Here is a 13,238-nt window from a genome sequence, read left to right on the forward strand (position 1 = left end):
TCCTCCACCACGTATCCAAGAAGAGAACAAAAGCCATCATGCCATTTGTAGGGTCATAAACTTTATGCTTTGCCAACGAGCATTACCCACTGAAATTGCCCCAGATGCAAACACCGACCTGCTAGAAATTGGGTGTGTTGGAAGGAAGGAAATTGCAGGCTCTGGAGCTCCCCAAAGGCTTTCATGAGCAGCCAGTTGCAAACATTTCCTGATGTCAATTATCCATCAGCTTACAAATATCTGGCAATCTCCACTCAGATAGTGAATTTCGAAGTCTGTTCTTTGCCACAGTGCTGTGCAGTCTGTGAGAGTTGTGTGTGCTGTTCGAGATGGTTTCACTCAGAATGGCACCTGTCCATGAGGAAGACGACAATTCTCCAAACAAATGGCTCATTCTTTCAACACTTGCATGGGAGAGGTCCGAGGAACGGTTTTCAACAAAACTCTCTCTGGGTACCATTGACAGCCAGAGCTACCAGTCAAGGCATGCTGAGGTGAAAGTCTAAGGAATGCCATTCCTTCTTGGAGCTGATTCCTCCGCTGTCAAATCGCCATCCAAAGAAAACACGTTAAAATAAATGCCCTTAAAAATGACAAGCTGCAAAAAAACGCACTCTGTAAACAGAGATGGTCAATCCAAAGCTGTTCAGGAGGCAACCTCCAGCTGCCAGGCTGCCTGTCACAATATTCACCCACAGTTTTTCCCCAGTGAAATATTGCTCACCTTGCTGGAGCCAGCGGGCTGCTGCTCATTTGCTCAGGCAGCGCTACAGAAGCACGGAGCAGGCTGCGCCTTGCCGTATTTGTTCAGTCCAGAGAAAGGCAAATCTATCCATTAACTCACACAGTCACTCTGCAGAAAGCACATCCCGATGCGGAGGGGGCTCGTTGTTTCCCCAAGGACTGTGCTGGTGGTCTCCTGAACCATGCTTTGCTGTCTCAGCAGCAGCTGTAATTATGGAGCCCAAGGAAGCAGATAAACAAGGAGTTGAATGATTTTGTGAGTGAATTTAGGGCTTGTGATAACAAAGACAGAAAAGCACTCCAGCCAGGCAAGGCATGGGGGAACACTGTAGTTTCTCATTCAGTTTGACCAAGGCAACCCAGCAGGAACCTGCTGAATCAGCCCTGATATCGTCGACAGCTGAAGCAGCGAGCAGCCATCCTCTGCAGAGCTCCAGCGATTCCCCCAGGACCCCATCCAGCTCTGCCGACACCCCTGCAATCCCCCCAGACAGCAGCACTGATTCTGGCCTGAGCCCTCACTGGGCCACCAATAAACCCCTGTGCTAAGGGCTACCGCTCAAAATATGGTCATACTCCTGAGACCTGAACCTTACACCTCAGGCTTCCTATATACCACCCCCTCTACCCAAACCATCTCCCTCCTAACCTCCAGCAACCTTCCAGCCTAGTCCTGACCTTCACATGTGCAGACTGCAAACTACAGTGAACCACAGATGAGATACATGACAAGAGCAGCAGGGATAATTACTGCTTTAAATGGAGAGACAGTCTAGCCGTTAAAAGAAACTGTTAAAGGAAATGGTGGATTTTCCAGTACACGGTCTCTTCAGACCAAGAGTGGAAGAGATGTTTTAGCCAGAAATGAGTTAGTGGGCTCAGTGGTGAGGTTAATGGACAAAACTTTATAGCCTGCTATTCAGCAGGTCAGGCTAGATAAGGCTTTAGATGTTTCCAGCACTCATATGTCTGTATATCTGAACAAATGGATGAGGGAATAATAAAGAGTCTCTTTCAGGCCACTCTACTCGTAAGTTCAATTATGAGGGAGTTGGGGAAAGTTTATAAAACAGTAGCATTTTCTCCTGTGTTTCACATGGAGGAAAGCCAGCACTGATCTGTATATTCGACACTCTGTATCACATTTCAGAGCTTTCTGGATCAGGTTACCAGCACTGACCTTCCAGTCTCATTCATGCCACTGCAAAGAACAAAACTGTCCATCAAGCACATCTTCACTCGGGAGAAACGGCTTGAGCCCAGGCTGTTCTCACATGGCCCAGGCTATCCTTAGAGGTCCCAGCATAACCGAAGGAAATACTGGCAGTGGAGAGGGGTTATGTTGGTGTGAGCAAATATCTGCTCCCTGAGCCAACAAAGTCCTCTGGGGGCCACGCTCAGGGCAGGCAGCAGCAGCTTCATCTGCTCTCTTTGCACTCACCTCATCGCCAGCGGCAGTACAGTTTCTGCAGCAATATCCAAAAGCGCACAATACTGTAGCTGGTGACTTGCAAAGAATCAACATCTTCCTACCCCATCGTCTGGGCGCTGAGAGTTCCTGTTTCAGCAACATTTCTCCAGTGCCCGTGAAGTAATTAGCAATAGCTCTTACCTCTGTCCTCTAATGGAAGATGGCCTCATTAATTACATTACACTGAGTCAGCTTAGCATGCTCAGAGATAATAAAAACACTGTTAGCCCTTCTTCCAAAATAAGCAGCAAACTCGCATTTTACACTTACGCAAAGCTCCTGCGATAAAAATACGACACCTTGTGTTTAAATATTTTCCATCATGCCTTCGACTATCTGAATCTCTAAATATTTCCTACAGGAGTCAGTTCACCCACTCCTGAACTGCCTGCACCAGACAAAACACTATGTGGTATTTTAGGGTATCCAGCAGAAACAGCAAAACAGATCTCGTTAAGAGGATGGAACGACCCTACTTAGACTCTAATGAAGCATTGATATTAATACATACCTGCATCACCTTAAAAGCATCAAGAGCCCTTAACAGTATTACCATATTTCACAGTATGACCTCTCCTGCCCCCACCCAAGGTCACTGGTACAATACTCGCTCGTGGAGGAACCTCCTCTGATGGCTCATCAACTTCATCTAAATGAAAGTGGTTGTTAATATCGACTAATCTACATATTGTTCATGATGTTAATGCCTTTCACTTACGAACCCCACTGTTTCCCAATGCCTCTGCTGTATAACACAATACATTTACACCCTAAACATGTGAATTAGCCTGTTTAAGCACTTTACAATATACGCTGTGCTTAACATAGTACATCCACAGGCCTAGGCTTGTCCCCTCTGACCTTAAATATATGAAAGAACATCACTTAGGAGAGTTATCCCTATGGTTATTAGAGAAAGGTAGAGGGGTTGAATCACCTTCCAGAGACATATCTCTTTCTTTGCTGATTTTTCAGGGACCCTACAGTAACTAGGGATGGGAATCATCCCATGGTAACTACTACACGGTAAGAAAGAGGCCATAACTTCTTTAAGGGAGAAAAAAAAAGGTATATTTGGAAAAAGAAAAAATGTTTCTACTTAGCATTTTGAAGATGTTTTGAAATGTTTAAAGTTTTCCTTCCTAAGTACATTTGTTTCAAAAAATCATCAGTATTTAATTTTTAAAGAGGGATTTAAATGGTTTCAAAGCATGCAGCTGAAGCAAAATGAATCAAACTAAATGTTTAGGGTATTCTATTTATTTTGCCAAATAATCTTCCTCTTAGTGTGATCAGAAAGAAATTGGGAAACATTTTTTAGCTTAACAACCAAAAGTAAAAAAAAAAAAAAAAAAAATCAATTATTCAGAGTTCTAGTTCTGAGCTCTTCTGAAAAATCTACCTTTTTGATATGCTTGAGATCATTTAAAGATATTAAGAAATATAGCTATGTGCACCAAATTAAAGAGAGCATCGAAATATGAGATGCAAAATAAAGGCTTTAAAACAAATCTCCATAAAAATCAGTGAAAACATTTGACAATCATTTATATTTCCAATAAAACAGGTGATTTTTCAATTAAAATGGAGATACAATCTTTCTTAAAAGTAATGAAAATGCAAATAGTCAGTACTAGATAAATTAGGCTGGGAAACCACATATATACAGAAAATAGGTCATGTTGCACTGAGCGAAAGAGGAAGGAAAAAGTGGAAAATTAAAGGCAAAAGGCAAATTGAACTCAAGTCCTTATTTCTCAACAGCGTCCTGTTAAAAACCCCACCCTTTAAGTTTTCTCTCCAAACACTGAATCAACAAGGAAAAGGGCACCAGGATCTGACCTCCCTTTAATAATACATTGGCAGCTTTTCCTTTGGAGGGAAAGACATTTTGTAAGAGGAAAGAGAAATAATCCCAACTAGATTAATAAATAAATTTGTTCACAGAGAGAGCTGAAAAAGGAAGTACCACAAATCAGGACAGACCCTCTGTTTTTATTTTAGCACCTTTTCTTTTTTTTTTTTCCTTTGTTTTTTATTTGTTTTGGTTTTTTTTTTAAAGAAATGCGTAAAATAATATTTGGAATACCACGGGGTGTTAGGGAAAACAGAGCCTACCCTGAGCTGCCAGGAGGAGCTCAGCCCCGCTGGGCAGCTGAAGAACGAAGCACTGGAGAGGCAGGGACGCGGCGGGGAGAAAACCCACTCTCGTCCTTTCATTCTTGTTTTCACTCCTGTCTCAGAGGTCAGCAGTTTATTTAATTAACCAAGTGGTGTCTACCAGGACTGCGAGGCTGATCCTGCTCTCGGTTATCCCACAGAAGAGTTTCAATGACATTTCCATGGTGTTGAAACCATGGTGCGTTGGTCCAAGTCCCAGGTTTCTGGCAGGGATGGGACCAAGTTAAAGTGTATTATCAATGTTTCGGGTAACCTGGACTGAAGGAGCAAAAATATTAGGGAGGGAAAAGTACAGGTCAAAAATGGGCATCGCTGTCAGGTGTGTTAGATATCCCTAACACAGGGATCAATCCTTGGAGTAGAACATGCCAGAGCCTGCAGCCACACAGTTTCTCCATGTGAACAGGGCACATTAGTGCTCTGTACCTTGCAAGATCAATCCAGCAACAGTCTGAAGGAAGCAACAGTCAAGACTTCCCCTGAGTGTCTACAACATTAAAAATTCCCACTACACATGAGGAGCTGGATTGTCCTTCAGCAGCAGATTCACTCCTCAGAGAGGGCTTTTGCCCCCAGCAAAGTCTATCTTGAAATATGCCAGAAGCAAGAGGAGAAACAAACCCTCCCAGTTCAAGGAAAAAGATTTAGCCCCTGACATGAAACGGTTATTCTCTCTGACCAGGCACAAAACTCCAAGGGACAAAGTTACACCCTGGCCCCAGAAGAGCTGATCTTGCCCTGAGCTGGAGGCTGCATCGCCTTTGCCTTGACATCCCTTTTTCCCTAATTTTCTCATTCATTTTGTACCCTGGCTCATCTCGTGCTTTAAAAACAAAAAATCCCCAAACAACCAAAATGCAGAAATGAATTCTTCCTAAAATCCTTTTCATGATTACTGTGTAAATAATAATCCAGTAAAATGAGTGATACAAATCTCCCTTAATGACTCATTCACCAGATTTCTGCCCTTGCCTTTCAGACTTCAGCATCAGTAGTGTAGTGTTTCGTCTTCTATCCATCAATTGATACTTAAATAATGCATAAAACTGTCTTATTAAATGCATGTTGAATATTTATTTGGAAGCTCATCACAAGTTGAAAGATAACCTTCATTTTCAATTCCCTTTGGGATAATCAGCTAATTGGGTATCAGCAGAAGCTCAGCCTCTTCTGTCTGCTGCTAGTCAGCGTTAGAGCCCCTTCTAACAATGCCTTCAACACACACCGAGAGGCTCAGGCCCTCGTGCTGCTTTGTCCAACCCAAGCTAATCCACACGGAGGACACAAAAGGAAAGAACAAAAGTGGTCACAGTCACCCACTTCTCCTTCAGTCTCATTTGTGCTTTTGGATTTGGGCCAGACACAGGCAGGAAAGAGGCAACCACTTCCTTGAGATAACTGCTTGAACTAAGTCCTGGCAGCTGTGGCTTTCACATAAACTCAAGAGTTATATGGGACCTCCTGGCAGCAGTGCAGCAAGATCTCAGGCTTGCTTGTTCCTAGCATACTTTGCATTAAAGCATCTTGTGATAAATTCAGTTCTTAGCATTAATTACAGGGTCTGTGATACAGCCTGGACCGTATCTGACTCTGACCGGTAGAGCTGTTTCCTGCTCATCACAATCAGGTAGTCGTTAATGAAGTCAGTTAAGTAATCATGCTGCAAAGGCAGAAACCAACTCTACTTTGTGTTGAAGAATCCTCTCTCCTCTGCTAAGAGCACATTGGCTCAGTTTTGGAGGGCTGCTCCAGACCCCTAGCATGTAACAGCTCAACATTGGAAGGTTGTTGGTAAATAGTCATTTATTCTGCACTGCTGACTATTTTCTTTTATTTTCTTTGTAAAGAACATGACTGTATCAATATTCATTCATTCATTCATAGGGAGTGGGAGGTGTATTATGTCAACCTGGTAAAAAAAACCCAAAGGACTGGCCAAATGAGGGGCCAGCCCAGACACACCTCATTTCTGAGAGCATTACATTAAAAGCCCACTGACAGCACAGGAGCCACCAAACCCTTTCACAGATGGGCAGTTGCCAGTGTCTGACGTGTTCTGCAGTACAAGACCTGACAAATCAGCACATGGAAGAAATTTACCCGTGCCCAGAGCTCGTCAGGTCTTTGGCAGCTGCTGCAAATAGCTGCACAGGGAGCAAACAGAAGCACTTGTGTGTAATGCTGTCTTCCAGGCTTGTCAAATTCACTTTAAGAGGAAATTCAGTCAAACATCGCTTGTACGGCAACCGCCTACTAATTTTCATACACTTGATTATTGCAAGCTAATGTCGTTTCCCTCCTTCTTCTCCCATCGCTGCTCACTGAGGAGTGCTCCACCAGTACACAGCAAGGCATCCCGTGGGATACAGGAATCATGCTGCTTAGCATGAACCACTTCTACCTTTGCGCTCGGGAAATATTTTCAATCACATTCCTTTTCTCCCCAAACACCTGCATCAGTTCCAGCTGGATACTTCTTACCTGGGATCAGCAAGGAAACGTAGAAAGAGCTCCAGAACCTCCTAATAAATGTAGCCTCAGATTTTCACCAGCTATGGCTTTTCTCCTGCATAGAAAGCAATAGCGCAGATGAAAATCCCAGTGCATGTTCCCCACTTACCAAGTTGTAAAGCACAGCATGGATTTTCTAAGAATCTAAAGTAAAGTGACATACTGGTTTGTGATTTAAAACTATTTGACAACCAGGTCCTGTAAGAAAGATCTAATCTGTGGCATTTTTGTCCAAATTAAGTCTAATAATGCCAAATGAGAGGCTTTACGCACCTCTGGAATGAAACCTGAGCAGCATGCAGAGAGCAGCCGAGGACTCAGCCTGCCCCAAAATTGAACCTTGCAGCACGAAACATGGAGGAGAAAATCAACACACAAGGTAACTGACCGCAGACACAGCCTTGAAGTAAAAAGGAGATATGAAACAGAGAAAAACAGGCACTTTCAGGGCTAATATCAGTTTGCTTTAGGCAGCTACCTTAGGAGGTGAGGAACCACATGGAAGGCTGGTATCTATCCACAGGGAGCTGGGGCCCATTCATTCACCTGGTGGCATCTACATTTAGGCAGAAAAGTATGGCCCTGGTGAATGAGAAAAGATCCTTTCAGGCCTCATCAGGCAACTCTTACTCCACTCTCCATATTTCATTTCACAGCAGGATTCCCCCATCCCAAATTAAAAGGCAGTTGCTTTTGCCAATCCACATGTACCTGGCAGAGACGGGGCTGCCCAGTGATGAGGCAAAGGGTCCGTATGTGTCCGGCCACTGGAACCCAAACCAGAGTGATTCAGACGAAGGGAGAGGAGCTGCCTCTCTCCACACAGCAGCTCTTCCCTCCTCCTAGCCACACAGGCATCCAGCAAGATGGATAAGCCGTGCCACAAAGCCAAAGGTCCCTTCTTGCCTCTCTGCATGGATGAATAAAGGCTCTCACTGGAACCTTAAATATTTTCACAATCAATCATCTATATATTAACATCCGATGCGTATGGGTGACAGACCAACTATGTTTTTTCTGAGAAAGCTGACACTACGTCTGGCTGTCTCCCATGAAAAAGTGATGAAGAAATACAAGCATCTCCAAGGTGCATCCAATACCAAAGTCAGGCTCCTCCGTTGTGTTAATCAGGTCTCTCCGCCGCATCCACTGCCAGGAAAGCACAGGTTCTCTGGGCTTGTTGGGACTCAGACTGGAAATGCTGCGCACAAAGAAGTCCTTAGTTTCCAGATGTTTTGAATTTTCTGTATATTTGAAAAAAAATAAAATGACTCTCTAATACTGAGAATAGTTAGTGATATTGGATTTGGAGCGTGTGGGGTGGGGACTAGCCAAACTAAAATGAGTGGTGAATCTTTCACTGGTGTTTTACACATGCAGAGAGAGAACAAAAAAATGTGGCAATTGTTAGAGGAATTAAATATCCCACAAAACAACTAACTGTGCAGGAAACTGGCTTTAGTTTTCATTCCCCCCTTCTTTTCTGTTTTGGTTTGGTTTTTTTAAAGTCTTCCCCATCTTCCCTTCCTTCTTAGAAAAAGGAGGTAAATGAGAAATGAAAAAACTCACCCTTCCCCATACTTCAACTTTTTACAAACTGTTCTGTCAATCCGTAATGAACCTTTTCTCCAGGTAGGCCCCAGGTAACCTTTGACATGTTTTAAAAACTCGATGCCTACAGTAAGGTTCCTAATTCCATACTTCCAGCACCAAAAGCGTGAGCTGGTTTTAAATAATGCTGTGCATGCAGCAACTCCCAATAAATTTCACACCCCTGCAAAAGTCCTGTTGTCGGGAACTGTTTTCATCCTTTCATTTGCAGGTTGCCTTCATTACTTCCTTCCCTTGGGTCACAAAAAGGCTGCTAGTGACATCTTCCATTTACCAGGTGCAGCGGTATAAACTCAGAGTAACTCCACTAAACTTAATGTGCTTAATGTAGATACTCTGGATTTGCGTTGCTGCAAATGAGATCAGAATTTGTCCCAGCCGCAGGAGCCAAAAGGAGGTCAAATGCTTTACATACATTACCTCCTCTTCGGCATGCTAATGATGTGCAATTTTCAAATGCTTTTCCCCAGACACTGCAGTTCCAGGAACAGCACTAAAAGCACTAAAATGATACAAGGCAGACTTCACCAATGGAGCAGGCATGCGACCAGTGAAGCTACCAGCCTGACTGCAGAAAACTTTATTTTTGTGAGTTGAGAGAGGAAAAGATTTGCCAGTATCCAAAAGATATCAACAAACCCAACCTTGCTGATGCTGGTATCATAGAATCATAGAATGGTTTGGGTTGGAAGGGTCCTTTAAAGATCGTCTAGTCCAAGCCTGCTTCAACTGGATCAGATTGCTCAGAGCCCCATCCAACCTGACCTTGAATGTTTCCAGGGATGGAGTATCCACCACCTCTGGGCTATCCCACATACTGACCACTGTAATGCCTTTCCCCGCTCCCAGAAAAATCAGTGCCAACCACTCCAGCAGTCAGAAGCCACGTCGGCCATGAGCACCTTTCTGCACCAGCCAAGAAGCCGAGCGTGGTGAGAGGCCTGCGATGGCACACACACACCAGTGGGACACACTCCTGGGGCACAGTCATCCCAAGGTACTCGAACACGGCCTGTTCAGCAGCCTTAAATCACAAGTGCTGCTCTGGCTTCCACTTTGCTTAAAGTGGACAAATACCTTGCCTGATTTTCAGTTCAGCCATGTCCTGCCATCTGTTCATGCTTTTCCTGAGGTTACCTGTGCAGCTCGAGCAGTTGAACGTGGGCTGAAGCACATGTGGTTTTAAGCTGGATGTTAATTAGAAACATTTAGTGCGTCAAACCCATGATTAATGCATAGAGTTTCAAATGAAAAGAACCAGAGTCCCACAGATCCGCTCTCCTTCCCTGCTGCAAGACTTTGGGGGGGAAGGAGCTTTTTTTAAAGCAAAACAAGGTCAGAGGCTTGGCCAGTGTAAAGCAGCCTATTTATATTGGAGGCAAGGAAGGCTATTTGCTCCATCTTAAAATCTGGCCTGAAAACTGTAGACTCCATTAAAAATAATATGAAAAATGTCACAATACTACTCTGCTTTGCTTTCTTATTAACAAACATAGCTGCAAGGCATGATTAAGGGTGCTCATCTTTCCCATTGTAATTATAAGGTATTATTTGTAATACCATTTTAAACTTGCCTCTCAGTAATCCACTGAAGTAAATGTGATTTCAATTCACTTCATTACTATGTTTTTAGTGTCAGAATAATACAGAAGTACTTTGTTTTGACCAGTGGAACAGACCCAGTTTTCATGGGGCAAAAAGGATTGCAATGACTGCAAAAAAAAGAGTGAGAAACAATGAAGTATTTCGGAATTCATCAGGTCCAATATTAATTCCATGGTTTGCTTTTTTTAAAAAAGCACAGACCGTTTAGCAGATGAAAGCTGCCTCTCACCTCTGCTGTTCTGAACTTCCAGGACTTCACCAAAATGTGCAAGAAGTTTCTTCAGGTCAATTTCGGGACAGCTTTGCTTTGGCAGTGAATTGCAGAGCTCCAGATCTCAGAGGTCCAAACCAAATATGTTTTGAATTTTGCCATATATCTGGCTTATTACATTCCTGATAAAGAGTCCCAAGATACTACTGTCAGTGAACTATGGAGTGTTTCTCAGGAGCAGCATAAACATCCGATAGCACATCCTTTACCGAGGCTATTCACCTCTTACCATTGAATGCTTGACAATATTCTGATAGGGTATCTGAAAAAAATAGTGGGTGACCATGAAATGAAAGGCAATCGTATCTACATTTACACAAGGCAGCAACTTAAATTCTGGCCTATTCTAATGATAAATTTTCTTAATATTCTTTAAAACTTGTTATTTTGATGTAATTGCCTATGAATATTTGCAATACACTATCAAGTTTTAAAGCTGCTGAATGCTTCTCACCCTCACTTGTTTACACAACTTTGCCAAACTAATGATTTGAGATGAGATTTTACAGGTGAACAATCTGCCTCCAGCAATATTTTCTCTTTAATTTATATCTAAAATGACCTGCCCCTTTCTGGGATGGGGATAGAAGCAAAAATAACATTCTTCAGCTAAGTTAAACAGTTCAAGCAACCCTTCCCTTAAAAATTCCTCACTGCCTTTCCCACTTTGGAGCAGGCATTTTATTGGGGATGTCCCTGTGGTTGTCCTTTAGAAAATGTGGGCAATTTACAAGCTTTTGTAAAGTCAGAGTTTGCACAAGCTCAGAAAAACCTACATCTGCAGAAACCTCAACCCGTCCGGGGCACGTTCCAGCCCGGAGCACAGGAACGGACTTGGCCTCTCCCCAGCTCCAGAGACTGCTGCAGACCAGAACAGGTTGGGGGGCTGGAGGAGGGTGGACAGGGTCTCCTGTTACAAATCATTACATCTTACTCACTGTGCCTCAACAGAGCATAAAAAAAAAAAAAAAATCTTTGTATCCTGCTACCACAGGGCTGCTGAGCAGGAAGGGTTAGAGAGGTTTTTGTGAAGAGGTCCTACTCTGAATGGCACCAAGATCAGGTAAGAATGAAGTCAATGCTGCACATCACCATTCGGACACGTGGAGAAGAGGTGTTTAGTCCTTACAAATAAACCCATATCAAACTAATCCTCCTTGCTGATGCTAATGAGAAAGCCCAGAACATGATCTCTGTTGAACTGGAATGAGGACCCACAGTGCGGAGCTTCCAGACTCAGCAGACAGAAGCACCCAGGCGCAGCATGCCCAGGCATGGGTCTGAAAAAGTGATTTGTGATGTCCCCATTTTGAGTGACCCACCTGAATCATGGGAAGGGGGGATCAATAGCTTCAAGCCAGTCAAGGCCAGGCACTTCCCAAAAGTCAGCCCCACTGACTGTATCAGGAGTTTGGCACTAAAAAAGTCAGAGCACCTGGCTCAGAAACATACAGTTCAGCATAGCCAAAAAGAACAGACTGACCCATTAAATCTTCTACAAACAGCACTGCAAGAGCCTTTATATTCTCTGAACCTTCGGCAACCTTGAGCAAGCATTCAATTCAGGCTGGTTTCTAGAAGCTGGCAAAATTGTGGGGCCTCTTTTCTGCTTTAAGCTGGCTTGTTTCCTCCAACTGTGCACACACTTTAAAGGACTTCTTATGGTACCTGAGACTATGGTCACTAAAAATAAAGCAGGCAACAGGAGCTAATGGACTGCAAACACAAGCTGTTTCTAGGTTGCAAGTGAAGGTACTGAAGCATTTTTCCTTTCTTCCTCTGCCTTCCTTCTGCTTTTTCCTTCCCCAAGTCCCTCTTTTCTTAACCCGAATCCCTTAATCTCAGTGCTGATAATTGTAATCACTCTAATATGTAGCCATCTGAGCAGCTCAGAAATGTCCATCTTGGGCCAGTCCCTCTCATGGAGGAAGAATAAATATGAAAAGCACATGGACTCCTCCAGAATTTTAATTTGAAACAAATATGGAGTCAAGTGAGGATTAATTACTTTTCCACTGAAGGCTGGCTTTTGTTGGGGGTTTCTGACTCCACATTGCTCTTTAATCAAAGGAGCAAAATGATGATGGGGGGCGGCAGCTGGAAGAGCTGATGGAGACGGGCTGGATTTTCTCCAGACCCTACCGTTCTGACCCACGACCAGAGCTGTAGTTAGCATATCAGACAGATGATTCCCTCCTTCGGCCTCTGGTTTTTGGCAAAATATCCAAGGATTGTAGGGGGTCAGCACAGAAATACACTGCACGGCAAGTGCCTCTTCCAGGAAGAAATGGCATACGAAGAGGCAGGCTGACTGTACTGCAGGGCAAAAGGTGACCGTGAGAGCAGTGGCTGTGGTGTGTGAACTTCTTCCCCAGGGCAACAGGGCAAAAGAAACCTATTTTACAAGCAGCAGAGTGATGATGGGCCTTGGGGAGAGCTGATGAGCTCATTCATGCTTGCAGTCCATCAAAATTTGAAGTCTTTGAGGGGGAAGTCAGGATGGGAATCAGAAACCAGTGATTGCAATCTGAATTTGTACTACTCTATACCTCAGGTATACAGGACGTTGGCTTTCCAGTCATGTACCCAATTAGAGATTATAATTTTTAATTAACTTCCTTAGCAGTTCTTGAAGGACCACAAATTTCTCTAACAAGACAACCCACTTATACAGGCCAGGATGCTTTCAACATGGCAAATGTTGAAGGCTGACTCCCTCTGCTTATCTACACAGTGGTGGCTCTTAGTCCACCAAATGCAGAACAGGTGAGAGAGGTTTGACTAGAAATGTCAGACCCACAAGTGAATCTGGTCCACAATATAGCTGACTTTCTTTCAGGTGAG

The 13,238-nt window shown here is 43.6% G+C and overlaps 1 long non-coding RNA gene across 4 annotated transcripts in view; it reads right to left on the minus strand.

Annotated features, from left to right (window-relative positions):
- Window positions 1–13,238, minus strand: part of LOC115341743 — a 101,634-nt gene that overhangs the window by 62,432 nt on the left and 25,964 nt on the right. Inside the window, exons 3-4 of one of the 4 annotated variants that reach the window (XR_003923515.1) lie at window positions 7,386–7,489; window positions 6,878–6,962 (exon numbers count right to left, since the gene is read on the minus strand). The exons of the other annotated variants lie outside the window; for them this stretch is intronic. This is a non-coding gene — a long non-coding RNA (uncharacterized LOC115341743). Of the gene's footprint in view, window positions 1–6,877; window positions 6,963–7,385; window positions 7,490–13,238 lie in introns of those variants that run through there. 4 annotated transcript variants of the gene reach the window in all.

Source organism: Aquila chrysaetos, chromosome 5 (genome assembly GCF_900496995.4).
Source record: "Aquila chrysaetos chrysaetos chromosome 5, bAquChr1.4, whole genome shotgun sequence".
Taxonomy (NCBI): Eukaryota; Metazoa; Chordata; class Aves; order Accipitriformes; family Accipitridae; genus Aquila; species Aquila chrysaetos.